The 14442-nt window shown below is 39.2% G+C and overlaps 1 protein-coding gene across 8 annotated transcripts in view; it reads right to left on the bottom strand.

The window, feature by feature from the left end:
* SPAG9 (sperm associated antigen 9) overlaps positions 1-14442 on the bottom strand; it is a 140702-nt gene that overhangs the window by 94612 nt on the left and 31648 nt on the right. The gene's annotated exons all lie outside the window — the stretch shown is intronic.

Here is a 14442-nt window from a genome sequence, read left to right on the forward strand (position 1 = left end):
TGCATCGAGACCCAGGGGAAGGAGCAGTGACCCCAGGGGAGACTGAACCAGACCTACCTGGTAGTGTTGGAGGGGCTCCTGCAGAGGCGGGGGGTGGCTGTGTGTCACCGTGAGGACAAGGACACTGGCAGCAGAAGTTCTGGGAAGTACTTCTTGGCGTGAGCCCTCCCAGAGTCTGCCCTTAGCCCCACCAAAGAGCCCGGGTATGCTCCAGTGTTGGGTCGCCTCAGGCCAAACAACCAACAGGGAGGGAACCCAGCCCCACCCATCAGCAAACAAGTGGATTAAAGTTTTACTGAGCTCTGCCCATCAAAGCAACAGCCAGCTCTACCCACCACCACTCCCTCCCATCAGGAAACTTGCACAAGCCTCTTAGATAGCCTCATCCACTAGAGGGCAGACAACAGAAGCAAGAAGAACTACAATCCTGCAGCCTGTGGAACAAAAACCACATTCACAGAAAGGTAGACAAGATGAAAAGGCAGAGGGCTATGTACCAGATGAAGGAACAAGATAAAACCCCAGAAAAACAACTAAATGAAGTGGAGATAGGCAACCTTCCAGAAAAAGAATTCAGAATAATGATAGTAAAGATGATCCAGGACCTTAGAAAATGAATGAAGGCAAAGATCGAGAAGATGCAAGAAATGTTTAACAAAGATCTAGAAGAATTAAAGAACAAACAAGCAGAGATGAACAACACAATAACTGAAATGAAAAATACACTAGAAGGAATCAATAGCAGAATAACTGAGGCAGAAGAACGGATAAGTGACCTGGAAGACAGAATGATGGAATTCACTGCTGCGGAACAGAATAAAGAAAAAAGAATGAAAAGAAATGAAGACAGCCTAAGAGACCTCTGGGACAACATTAAACGCAACAACATTCGCATTATAGGGGTCCCAGAAGGAGAAGAGAGAGAGAAAGGACCCAAGAAAATATTTGAAGAGATTATAGTCGAAAACTTCCCTAACATGGGAAAGGAAATAGCCACCCAGGAAATAGTCCAGGAAGTGCAGAGAGACCCATACAGGACAAACCCAAGGAGAAACACGTCGAGACACATAGTAATCAAATTGGCAAAAATTAAAGGCAAAGAAAAATTACTGAAACCAGCAAGGGAAAAACGACAAATAACATAAAGGGAACTCCCATAAGGTTAACAGCTGATTTCTCAGCAGAAACTCTACAAGCCAGAAGGGAGTGGCATGATATACTTAAAGTGATGAAAGGGAAGAAACTACAACCAAGATTACTCTACCAGGCAAGGATCTCATTCAGATTTGATGGAGAAATCAAAAGCTTTACAGACAAGCAAAAGCTAAGAGAATTCAGCACCACCAAACCAGCTCTACAACAAATGCTAAAGGAACTTCTCTAAGTGGGAAACACAGGAGAAGAAAAGGACCTACAAAAACAAACCCAGGGCTTCCCTGGTGGCGCAGTGGTTTAGAATCTGCCTGCCAATGCAGGGGACACGGGTTCGAGCCCTGGTCTGGGAAGATCCCACATGCCGCGGAGCAACTGGGCCCGTGAGCCACAATTACTGAGCCTGCGCGCCTGAAGCCTGTGCTCCGCAACAACAGAGGCCGCGATAGTGAGAGGCCTGCGCACCGCGATGAAGAGTGGCCCCCGCTTGCCACAACTAGAGAAAGCCCATGCACAGAAACGAAGACCCAACACAGCCATAAATAAATAAATAAATACATTAAAAAAAAAAACCCAAAACAATTAAGAAAATGGTAATAGGAACATACATATCGATAATTACCTTAAATGTGAATGGATTAAATGCTCCAACCAAAAGACACAGGCTGGCTGAATGGATACAAAAATAAGACCCATATATATGCTGTCTACAAGAGACCTATTTCAGACCTAGGGACACATTCAGACTGAAACTGAGGGGATGGAAAAAGATATTCCATGCAAATGGAAATAAAAAGAAAGCTGGAGTAGCAATACTCATATCAGATAAAATAGACTTTAAAATAAAGAATGTTACAAAAGACAAGGAAGGACACTACATAATGATCAAGGGATCAATCCAGGAAGAAGATATAACAATTATAAATATATATGCACCCAACACAGGAGCACCTCAATATATAAGGCAACTGCTAACGACTCTAAAAGAGGAAATCGACAATAACACAGTAATAGGGGGGGACTTTTAACACCTCACTAACACCATTGGACAGATCACCCAAACAGAAAATTAATAAGGAAACACAAGCTTTAAATGACACAACAGACCAGATACATTTAATTGATATTTATAGGACATTCCATCCAAAAAGAGCAGATTACACTTTCTTCTCAAGTGTGCATGGGACATTCTCCAGGATAGATCATATCTTGGGTCACAAATCAATTCAAAAAAATTGAAATCATATCAAGCATCTTTTCTGACCACAACGCTATGAGATTAGAAATGAATTACAGGGAAAAAAACGTAAAAAACACAAACACATGGAGGCTAAACAATACGTTACTAAATAACCAAGAGATCACTGAAGAAATCAAAGACGAAATCGAAAAATACCTAGAGACAAATGACAATGAAAACATGATGATCCAAAACCTGTGGGATGCAGCAAAAGCAGTTCTAAGAGGGAAGTTTATGGCTATACAAGCCTACCTCATGAAACAAGAAACATCTCAAATAAACAATCTAATGTTATATCTAAAGGAACTAGAGAAAGAAGAACAAACAAAACCCAAAGTTAGAAGGAAAGAAATCATAAAGATCAGAGCAGATATAAATGAAATAGAAACAAAGAACAGAACAGCAAAGATCAATAAAACTAAAAGCTGGTTCTTTGAGAAGATAAACAAACTTGATAAACCATTAGCCAGACTCAACAAGAAAAAGAGGGAGTGGACTCAAATCAATAAAATTAGAAATGAAAACAGAGAAGTTACAATGGACACCGCAGAAATACAAGCATCCTAAGAGACTACTACAAGCAACTCTATGCCAATAAAATAGACAACATGGAAGAAATGGACAAATTTTTAGAAAGGTATAACCTTCTGAGACTGAACCAACAAGAAACAGAAAATATGAACAGACCAATCACAAATAATGAAATTGAAACTGTGATTAAAAATCTTCCAAAAAAAAAAAAAAAAATCTTCCAACAGGGCTTCCCTGGTGGTGCAGTGGTTGAGAGTCCACCTGCCAATGCAGGGGACACGGGTTCGTGACCCGATCCGGGAAGATCCCACATGCCACGGAGCGGCTGAGCCCGTGAGCCATGGCCGCTGAGCTTGCCCGTCTGGAGCCTGTGCTCCACAACGGGAGAGGCCACAACAGTGAGAGAGAGGCCCGCATACAGAAAAAAAAAAAAAAATCTTCCAACAAACAAAAGCCCAGGACCAGATGGCTTCACAGGTGAATTCTATCAAACATTTAGAGAAGAGCTAACACCCATCCTTCTCAAACTCTTCCAAAAAATTGCAGAGGAAGGAAAACTTGCAAACTCATTCTATGAGGCCACCATCACCCTGATACCAAAACCAGACAAAGATACTACAAAATAAGAAAATTACAGACCAATATCACTGATGAATATAGATGCAAAAATTCTCAACAAAATACTAGCAAACAGAATCCAACAACACATTAAAAGGATCATACACCATGATCAAGTGGGATTTATCCCAGGGATGCAAGGATTCTTCAATATATGCAAATCAATGTGATACACCAAATTAACAAATTGAAGAATAAAAACCATATGATCATCTCAATAGATGCAGAAAAAGCTTTCGACAAAATTCAACACCCATTTATGATAAAACCTCTCCAGAAAGTGGGCATAGAGGGAACCTACCTCAACATAATACAGGCCATATATGACAAATCCACAGCAAACATCATTCTCAATGGTGAAAAACTGAAAGCATTTCCTCTAAAATCAGGAAAAAGAGAAGGATGTCCACTCTCACCACTATTATTCAACATAGTTTTGGAAGTCCTAGCCATGGCACTCAGAGAAGAAAAAGGAATAAAAGAAATACAAGTTGGAAAACTTGAAGTAAAACTGTCACTGTTTGCAGATGACATGATACTATACATAGAGAATCCTAAAGATGCCACCAGAAAACTACTAGAGCTAATCAATGAATTTGATAAAGTTGCAGGATACAAAATTAATGCACAGGGCTTCCCTGGTGGCGCAGTGGTTGAGAGTCGCCTGCCGATGCAGGGGACACGGGTTCATGCCCCGGTCCAGGAGGATCCCACATGCCGCAGAGCGGCTGGGCCCGTGAGCCAAGGCCGCTGAGCCTGCGCGTCCGGAGCCTGTGCTCCACAACGGGAGAGGCCACAACAGTGAGAGGCCCGCGTACCATAAAAAAAAAAATTAATGCACAGAAATCTTTTGCATTCCTATACACTAATGATGAAAAATCTGAAAGAGAACTTAAGGAAACACTCCCATTTACCGTTGCAACAAAAGAATAAAATACCTAGGAATAAACCTACCTAGGGAGACAAAAGACCTGTATGCAGAAAACTATAAAACACTGATAAAAGAAATTAAAGAGGATACCAACAGATGGAGAGATATACCATGTTCTCGGATTGGAAGAATCAATATTGTGAAAATGACTATACTACACAAAGCAATCTACAGATTCACTGCAATCCCTATCAAATTACCAATGGCATTTTTCACAAACTAGAACAAAAAATCTTAAAGTTTGTATGGAGACACAAAAGACCCCGAATAGCCAAAGCAGTCTTGAGGGAGAAAAACGGAGCTGGTGGAATCAGACTCCCTGACTTCAGACTATACTACAAAGCTACAGTAATCAAGACAATATGGTACTGGCACAAAAACAGAAATATATATATCAATGGAACAGGATAGAAAGCCCAGAGATAAACCCATGCACCTATGGTCAACTAATCTATGACAAGGAGGCAAGCATATACAATGGAGAAAAGACAGTTTCTTCAATAAGTGGTGCTGGGAAAACTGGACAGCTACATGTAAAAGAATGAAATTAGAACACTCCCTAACACCATACACAAAAATAAACTCAAAATGGATTAGAGACCTAAATGTAAGACCGGACACTATAAAACTCTTAGAGGAAAACAAAGGAAGAACACTCTTTGACATAAATCACAGCAAGATCCTTTTTGACCCACCTCCTAGAGTAATGGAAATAAAAACAAAAATAAACAAATGGGACCTAATGAAACTTAAAAGCTTTTGCAAAGCAAAGGAAACTACAAACAAGATGAAAAGACAACCCTCAGAATGGGAGAAAATATTTGCAAACAAATCAACGGACAAAGGATTAATCTCCAAAACATACAAAGAGCTCATGCAGCTCAATATTAAAAAAACAAACAACCCAATCAAAAAATGGGCAGAAGACCTAAAGAGACATTTCTCCAAAGAGGACATACAGATGGCCAAGAAGCACATGAAAAGATGCTAAACATTACTAATTATTAGAGAAATGCAAATCAAAACTACAGTGAGGTTATCACCTCACACCAGTTAGAATGGGCATCATCAGAAAATCTACAAACAACAAATGCCGGAGAGGGTGTGGAGAAAAGGGAACCCTGCTGCACTGTTGGTGGGAATGTAAATTGGTACAGCCACTATGGAGAACAGTATGGAGGTTCCTTAAAAAACTAAAAACAGAATTACCATATGACCCAGCAATCCCACTACTGGGCATATACCCAGAGAAAACCATAATTCAAAAAGACACATGCACCCCAATGTTCACTGCAGCACCATTTACAATAGCCAGGTCATGGAAGCAACCTAAATGCCATCGACAGACAAATGGATAAAGACGATGTGGTACATATATGCAATGGAATATTACTCAGCCATAAAAAGGAACGAAATTGGGTCATTTGTTGAGACGTGGATGGATCTAGAGACTGTCATACAGAGTGAAGTAAGTCAGAAAAAGAAAAACAAATATCATATATTAACACATATATGTGGAACCTAGAAAAATGGTACAGATGAACCGGTTTGCAGGGCAGAAATAGAGACACAGATATAGAGAACAAACGTATGGACACCAAGCAGGGAAAGCAGCGGAGGGGTGGGGGAGTAGTGTGATGAATTGGGAGACTGGGATTGACATGTATACACTGAGGTGTATAAAATGGATGACTAATAAGAACCTGCTCTATAAAAAAAAAATTAAATTTTTAAAAAAGCGGAATTACTGTGTTAAAAAAATACATATACCTACTCCAAATATATAAATCCTTTAACTTAACTAGTATACTTACATATTCAGAGTTCAATACATAATTTTTTACATAATTTTGTATATAATATGTAAAAGAGAAAACTAAAGGATGGAATATCAATAAATATATTTAAACGATTATTTGATTAGTGAACAGTCTTCTAAATTACCTGAACCATGTGCTAGAAATATCTCCACCAGTCAAATTTAATTTATTAAAATCATTCTCATCATGGAGAGATTATCAATAAATCTCAGTCTTCACCTTGTTTTTTAAATTGTTTTATCTGCATCACTTGACAACTGATCACTCGCTCCTCCTTAAAACTTTTTTTTCTCCCAGTTGGGTTTTTTCCTTGTTTTCCTTCCACTTTGCTGGCTGCTCCTTCTTGGTCTTTGTTTGTTCTTCCTCTTGTCCCCACCTTCTTAACACTGGCAAGCTCAGTCCCTGGACAACTCTTTCTCTTCATTGTTTATTCTTATTCCCTGTGATCTCATCCAGTTTCAAAACTTTAAATACTAAATGAATGCTGACAACCTCCAAATTTCTAGCCCAGCCTCTAGCCCAGACCTGAATTCCAGATTTGTAATGTCCAGTTGCCTTCTGGACAACTCCATCTGAATGTCTAATAAGAACCTTAAACTTAATATGTCAAAGCCTGCTCCTCCTGGTCTTACCTAGCTCATTAAGTTACTGTGGTCAGTTGCTCAGGCCCAAAATTCTACTCATTCTCTAATACGTGATATCCAATTCAACAGCAAATCTACCTTCAGATCTGACCACTTTTCATCATCTCCATCACCATCCTGGTCTGTGCCACCATTATCTATTGCCTGGATTAGGGCAGTAGCAATAGCCTCCTAACTGGCCTCCTTACTTCCACCCTTGTACCTCTACAATGCATTTTCCATACAGTAGTTAGGGTGACCCTTTTTAAAAATCAGATCAGTGTACTCTTCTGCTTGAAATCCTCTGATTGCTTGCATTCTCCCAAAGTCCTTACCAGAGACCCCCAGGATGAATACAATCTATCATCTTCTTACTTCTTTGACATCATCTTCTACTACTCTTCCCCCAGATATCCAAATGGCTTGCTCATCCTCACCTCCTTAACATCTTTGTTCAAATGTCAGCTTTTTACTAAGACTTTTTTTGCCCATCATATTTAAAACTGCAATATGTACTCCCTACTTCCCTTCCTGCTTTTTTTCTCTATTGCACTTATCTTCATCTAACATACTATATACTTTAGTAATTTATCTTATTTATTATCTGCCTTGCCTCACTAGAATGTAGGTTCCATGAGGGCAGGGATTTGTTTTGCTTGCTGTTGTTATTCCCAGTGCAAAGAATGATGATGGCACACAGCAGGTGCTCAAATATTTGTTAAACAAATGAATACATAAATGAAAAAACTTTCACAGTAAAAAAACTAAAATCCATAGAGAAAACTGTATAATTCACAAATAAACTTAGATATCACTAAATACACTCTAGTTTTAATATGAAATTTGCTGTCTATTACCTACTTTATGTGTCCTAAAACTTTTCAGTCACTGTAGTGGACATTGTTTTTTGTCTTGTACACACTGTCTTCCTTTGAGGAACTTCTCCCCAGTTTCATGCGAAATCCATTCAGTCCATGCATTTCGATTCGTGAGGACTCCATCTCCCTACGGGTGGGCATATGACCTGAACCAGACTGATCAGAGTCCTCTCTGGGACATTTGCCAGTTTCTAGGAAGAATACAACCTCTCTTCCTCTGGAATCCCAAACTCTTAAGAATCTAGCAGGCTTAAGCTGCAGAGGGACATCCTTTGCAACAGGTGGAAGGAGCATGCCTGAAAACAAAGCCAATGTTAAAGGAAAACAACAAGGGGGGAAAACCCCTAATTAAAGATACCATTTGAGTTCCTAGATTCAATATTTCCTGAGGCTGGCATTTCCCAATTGTTATATTTTTTCAGTGACATAAACCAATAAATTCTATTTTATATAAGCTTGAGTTGGTTTCTATCACAAGAAACTAAAAGCATCCTAATATATTCAGCTACTTTCCCTCAAGAACCATTTTATTTTCTCATTTTATTAGCCAATATTTTCCTAATCTTTGAAGCCTGAAACCTCCAACATCTGTAACACTGGTTCTTAATCATTTGGAGTTCCACAGACTGATTTGGGAATTTGATATATCCATGAACCATGTTTCCCCAGAAGAAATGCCCTCACCTAACTCAAATTCTACCTATTTTTCTCAGAGGCTCAGAGACCGTTTAAGCCCTTCCACAAACCCCACATTTAGCACCCCTGCCCTTTTCTGTGAAAATATTCCATATTTGTCATTGTTTATTTTTTGTAGAATATTAATCTAAAAATGATTACATAAAGAAGGAGTAAAGGTTATAGTAAATGTAAGAAAAGAGGTAAACTTGACAAATCATTCATTCACTCAAGAAATGACTACTTTAAAAAGGGGAGGGGTGGGATTCCCTGGCGGCCCAGTGGTTAAGACTCCACACTACCACTGTAGGGGGCGCGGGTTCGATCCCTGGTCGGAGAACTAAGATCTTGTATGCCACGTGGCGCAGCGGGAAAAAAAAAAAAGAAAGAAACAACTACTTACTTAAACTACTTACTATGTGCCAGGCACATGGAATATGACTGTGAGTATCATACTATCCCTGCCTTCCAAGGGTGTTCACTGGCTACAAATTGAATGCAGGCAGATGATACAAAGGTTACATTGAACAGAAAAGCAGCATTATGTAACAGGATGTTGCTGATGAAGTCTGAGTAAGTTATTTCAACATTTTACCTGGGGACAGAAGCAAAGACTAAGAATTAATAAGAAAATGTTTTTTGCCTGCTTTGAAAATGATGCTCCCTTGGCTAACGGAACTGCCATATCTGGGCAAATAACCAGGAAGTCTTATTTCAGGCTTGTGTGCTATAGATAAAATGTTGTTTTAAGGAACATACAGCACCATAAAAAGAAACGAAATTGAGCTATTTGTAACGAGGTGGATGGACCTAGAGTCTGTCATACAGGGTGAAGTAAGTCAGAAAGAGAAAGACAAATACCGTATGCTAACACATATATATGGAATTTAAGAAAAAAAATGTCATGAAGAACCTAGGGGTAAGACAGGAATAAAGACACAGACCTACTAGAGAATGGACTTGAGGATATGGGGAGGGGGAAGGGTAAGCTGTGACAAAGTGAGAGAGTGGCATGGACGTATATACACTACCAAATGTAAAATAGATAGCTAGTGGGAAGCAGCCGCATAGCACAGGGAGATCAGCTCGGTGCTTTGTGACCACTTAGAGGGGTGGGATAGGGAGGGCAGGAGGGAGGGAGACACAAGAGGGAAGAGATATGGGAACATATGTATAACTGATTCACTTTGTTATAAAGCAGAAGCTAACACACCACTGTAAAGCAATTATACTCCAATAAAGATGTAAAAAAAAAAAAAAAAAAAAAGAACATACAGCAGATGTTTACCAAGTAACACCTAAAATGCTGTGCTATTAAACTCCTAACAAAACTTTTACCCCTAACAGATTGGTGGTTGCCAGGGGCAGGGAGTGGAGGTAGGGGATATGGGTGAAGGTGATCAAAGGGTACAAACTTCCACTTACAAGTCCTGGTGATATAATGCACAGCATGGTTACTATAGTTAAAAATACTACTGTATTGTATATTTGAAGGTTGCTAAGAGTCGATTTTTTTTTAAGTTCTCACCACACACACAAAAAGTATGTGAAGTGATGGCAATGTGTTAACTAACTTTTTGTGGTAATCATTTTGCAACATATACCTTTACCAAATCATTACGTTGTACACTTTAAACTTACACCATATGTCAATTATTTCTCCATAAAGCTAGTAAAAAATCCAACTTTACCACTATCCCGCCTTTTCAGAACTCCTTTCTGAATGACAGAAGAAATATCGTCACAGACACACAGCTTCATTTCTTAGCGACCCAGTTTGGCTGCACAAGGGCATGAATAATCCAAAACTATCTAGCAGTCACTATTATATGCTTACTCTTCAAGCCGACCTACACCTAGATGGTTCAAGCTTCCGCTTTTTTCACATTTTATTACTTAAAGTAAATATCACTTTAAGTAAACAGAGCAAAAAGAAGAGAGATTTTTTTTTTCCCCCCAAAATCATGTGACCATTTTTTGGACCGGCAGGGTTATTTAACTTCAAATGGAAATCTCTTGTTTCTGCAGTTTCCCTTCACAGGAAATGACTGGAAATAATGAAAATATTCCAAAGCAAATACATAATCCCAGGCCTCTCCTTCAAGCAAATTAAAACAGATAAACTTAGAGACTTCAAAATGAACTGTTTCTCTCAAGGGTATATGTTTTTTCCTTTCTTATTCTAAACAGTGGATCTTAAGCTTTTTGGAATCATGAACTGCTTTGAGAATCTTATGAATATAGACCTTTCCCCAAGAAAATAAATATATGAAGCAGGGAATTCCCTGGTGGTCCAGTGGTTAAGAATCTGCCTTCCAGTGCAAGGGACGCAGGTTCGATCCCTGGTCAGGGAACTAAGATCCCACATGCCTCGGGGCAACTAAGCCCGTGTGCTGCAACGAAGATCCTCACAGCCAAAAATAAATAAATAAATGTGAAGAATTACAAAGTATTAAAAAATATATATGAAGCAAACTAGTCATTCAATTTCAGTGCATCTTCAAGCTCTATAAGAAATCAAGAATGATTTTCCCCATTTATAAAAATTATGTTAATTGTTGATTTTTAAAAATAAGTTTTTAAATTTCTCTCTTGAAAAATCCCATTTTGTTTGTTTATTTGGAGGAGGTGGGCTGCACCACGCAGCTTGCAGGATCTCAGTTCCCCCACCAGGGATTGAACCCGGGCCACGGCAGTGGAAGTGCTGAATCCTAACCACTAGACCACCAGGGAACTCCAGAAAATCCCAATTTTAAATGTGCATTAAATCTTGTTTGGAAATGTACAGCTGCCGCCTTCATTTAAAATGCTAATCACTATTGCACAACAAAAATAAATATGCCTCAGTTCTGATAAGGTATGTTAATAGATCACGCAGGGCACTGAAAGCCTGGTAGGATAAACACTTTTTTAAAAAATATTTATTTATTTACTTTATTTATTTATTTTTAATTTTGGCTGCGTCGGGTCTTCATTGCAGCATGCAGGGCAGGATGTTTTAGTTGCAGCGCACAGGCTCTTCATTGCAGCACGAGGGCTTCTCTCTAGTTGTGGCGCTCAGGTTTTCTTCTCTAGTTGTGGCACGTGGGCTCTGTAGTTTGTGGCACTCGGGCTCAGTAGTTGTGGCGCGCAGGCCCAGCTGCCCCGCAGCATGTGGGATCTTAGTTCCCCGACCAGGGATCGAACCCGCTTCCCCCGCACCATAAGGCAGATTCTTCACCACTGGACCACCAGGGAAGTCCTGATAAACACTTCTTAACAGCCTTCAAAGAGTAATCAAGAAAAAGTAACAAATGATTGAAGTTATCTAAACTGTCATCCAAGAAACATATCTGTCAAACAGGCTAGTTTTTAGCGACTGTTTTGTGAAATATCCCTGATAACACAGATAACCTTGGGAAGAGACGTTGCTATAGGGTAGGGTAACTCAAAAACACAATACTGATAATAAATACAAAAAACTTCAGAAGATGACCTGGTTCTATATGGCACTTCCCAATAATGTGAAAGTGAGAAACATAAAAATTTAAGAAAAAAGAAAAAAAAATTTAAGAAAAAGAAAATTGGAATCGAAATAGAGAAGGTGCCATGAAATTCAATCAGCTGCTAAAATAAGACTTAGCAGAAAAAGGTTTAGATTCCTGGTCCTAATAGGAGTCCTTTTTCCTGGGTGTGGGTTAGAGGTAGAGCATAAGGGAGGTAATGAGAACTGTTCCTTTTTTCTATTCCTAACCTTCTCATACTATAGTGAAAATAATCAGGCAGTAGCTGGCATGGATTACACTAAGGAGAAAGTTCTCCAACAAGCCTTTCTACTTCTCTTCTACATTCAGAGATCCTAGGCGGGCTAGTTAGCATATGTGAGTACTGCTGAACCTCTTTGTAACTTTGTAGACTACAAACACGTCTGACTCTTGTTTTAAAGTCTTAACTTACTTCAAAAGACATGTCTGCTTTCTACTCCTGTATTTTCAACTTAACACACAAACTGAGATAATATAAAAATAGGAACATAGCCCATTCTGTCACTTTCCAGTCAAAGAAAAATTGTTGTCACAATTAAATAAAACCACACACTTATTTACAATGACTGTTCTCCAGATGCCGGCAGAAATACAGAATAGGCAGTGAGGTAGTACAAAGATACTTATTACAAACTACTCGGTAATGACATTCATAAGATTTACTCCTAACTTAAATAACATATTAACTAAAAATTCTTTATCCACCCAACCAGTCCAAGCACTTACTTCATGACAGCCACCAAAGAAACACAGTAAACAGTTATCAACATAACATGCTAAGTACTACAATGGAAGCAAGTATAAGGGGCAATAGAAACATAGAGGAATAAGCAACTGAATCTGTTTTAAAAAAAAGAGAAGCCCTTTCAGCTGACTTTAAAAGAAACAGTTTATCTAACAAAGTGGGGTAAAGACACTCCAGGCAGAGGTAACAGCACATGCAAAGGCATAGAGGCATAAAGATCGGCATGTCCGGCATGTCCAGGGAGATAAAATTTGGGATTGGAATTTCAGTAAATGACGTAATGGGTAAACCATTAGCCAAAGAATATGTTGGGGAATCTCTCCTCTGACTCACAAAGGGAATAAGTGGGCAAATAAGGTTCCTTTTATCCATCTACCCTTTCAACACACAACTTGAGTATTCTAAGGTGCTGAGAATGTAGTAGATTGCAAAACAGATCTACTCCCTATGCTCCATTGCTTGAAATTTGGCAGAAGAAAACAGACATTAAGTATGTGTAACTGATGGGAATTCCCTGGTGGTCTAAGTGGTTAGGACTCAGCACTTTCACTGCAGGGGGCCCGGGCTCCATCCCTGGTTAGGGAACTAAGATCCCTCAAGCTGTGTGATACAGCCAAAAAAAAAATTAAAAAAAAAAGTAACTGACGAAAGACTGATTTGTGAAGGTAAGTTAACACAAAAGTTGCCGCTGAGGTTAATGCTGATGAGGCATGGCTGGTATTTCTGTTACTTTTTTTTTGCAGCAGCAGCAGCAGTCATAGTTTATTTGGTAAATAAATCAAATTAGTACACTGTACTATATTACATGCTTCACAATACAGAGAATCGTGTCTTTTTCATAGAGTTAAAAGTTGAAAACTGCAAAACACTTTTTTTTTTTTTTTTTTTTTTTTTTGCGGTACGCGGGCCTCTCACTGTTGCGGCCTCTCCCGTTGCGGAGCACAGGCTCCGGACGCGCAGGCTCAGCGGCCATGGCTCACGGGCCCAGCCGCTCCGCGGCATGTGGAATCTTCCCGGACCGGGGCACAAACCCGTGTCCCCTGCATCGGCAGGCGGACTCCGAACCACTGCGCCACCAGGGAAGCCCAAAACACTTTTTTAACCGTTTGTTTTTATTTTCAGAGAGACAATTTTTTTTTTTTGGAGTATGTTGATTTACAATGTCGTGTTAGTTTCAGGTGTACAGCAAAGTGAATCAGTAATACATATACATATATTCCACTCTTTTTTTAGATTATTTTTCCATATAGGCCATTACAGAGTATTGAGTAGAGTCTGTTACTTTCTAAATGACATCAACATGGGATAACAACACAACCTTGGCTTACAAGGCAGTCTCAGGCTCAGGCTTATATATGATGTGATACTTGCCAAGACTTTCTGAAATGAGGAGTTAACATTTCAAACTCTGAATACAAAATGAGACTTTAAAAAATCATAGTTCAAGTTTATACACAATGCAACCACACTGTAATCACATGACACAAGAAATAGTACAAGATATCAGAAAAGTTATACATATAATGGGAAACTAACTTGATATGACTCAAGGAAGACATTCCCGAGACATTGAAACTGAGACCTGAAGCCTAAAAAAAAAAGTTTATAAAGTAAAGAGCAAAAAGTTCATCAAGCTGAAAGAAACCAAGGAAGTCCAGAATGGCCAAGCTTAGACATCTGGGAGAAAGAATGGCCTGAGATGAGG

The sequence above is a fragment of the Orcinus orca genome, chromosome 19 (genome assembly GCF_937001465.1).
Source record: "Orcinus orca chromosome 19, mOrcOrc1.1, whole genome shotgun sequence".
Classification (NCBI taxonomy): domain Eukaryota; kingdom Metazoa; phylum Chordata; class Mammalia; order Artiodactyla; family Delphinidae; genus Orcinus; species Orcinus orca.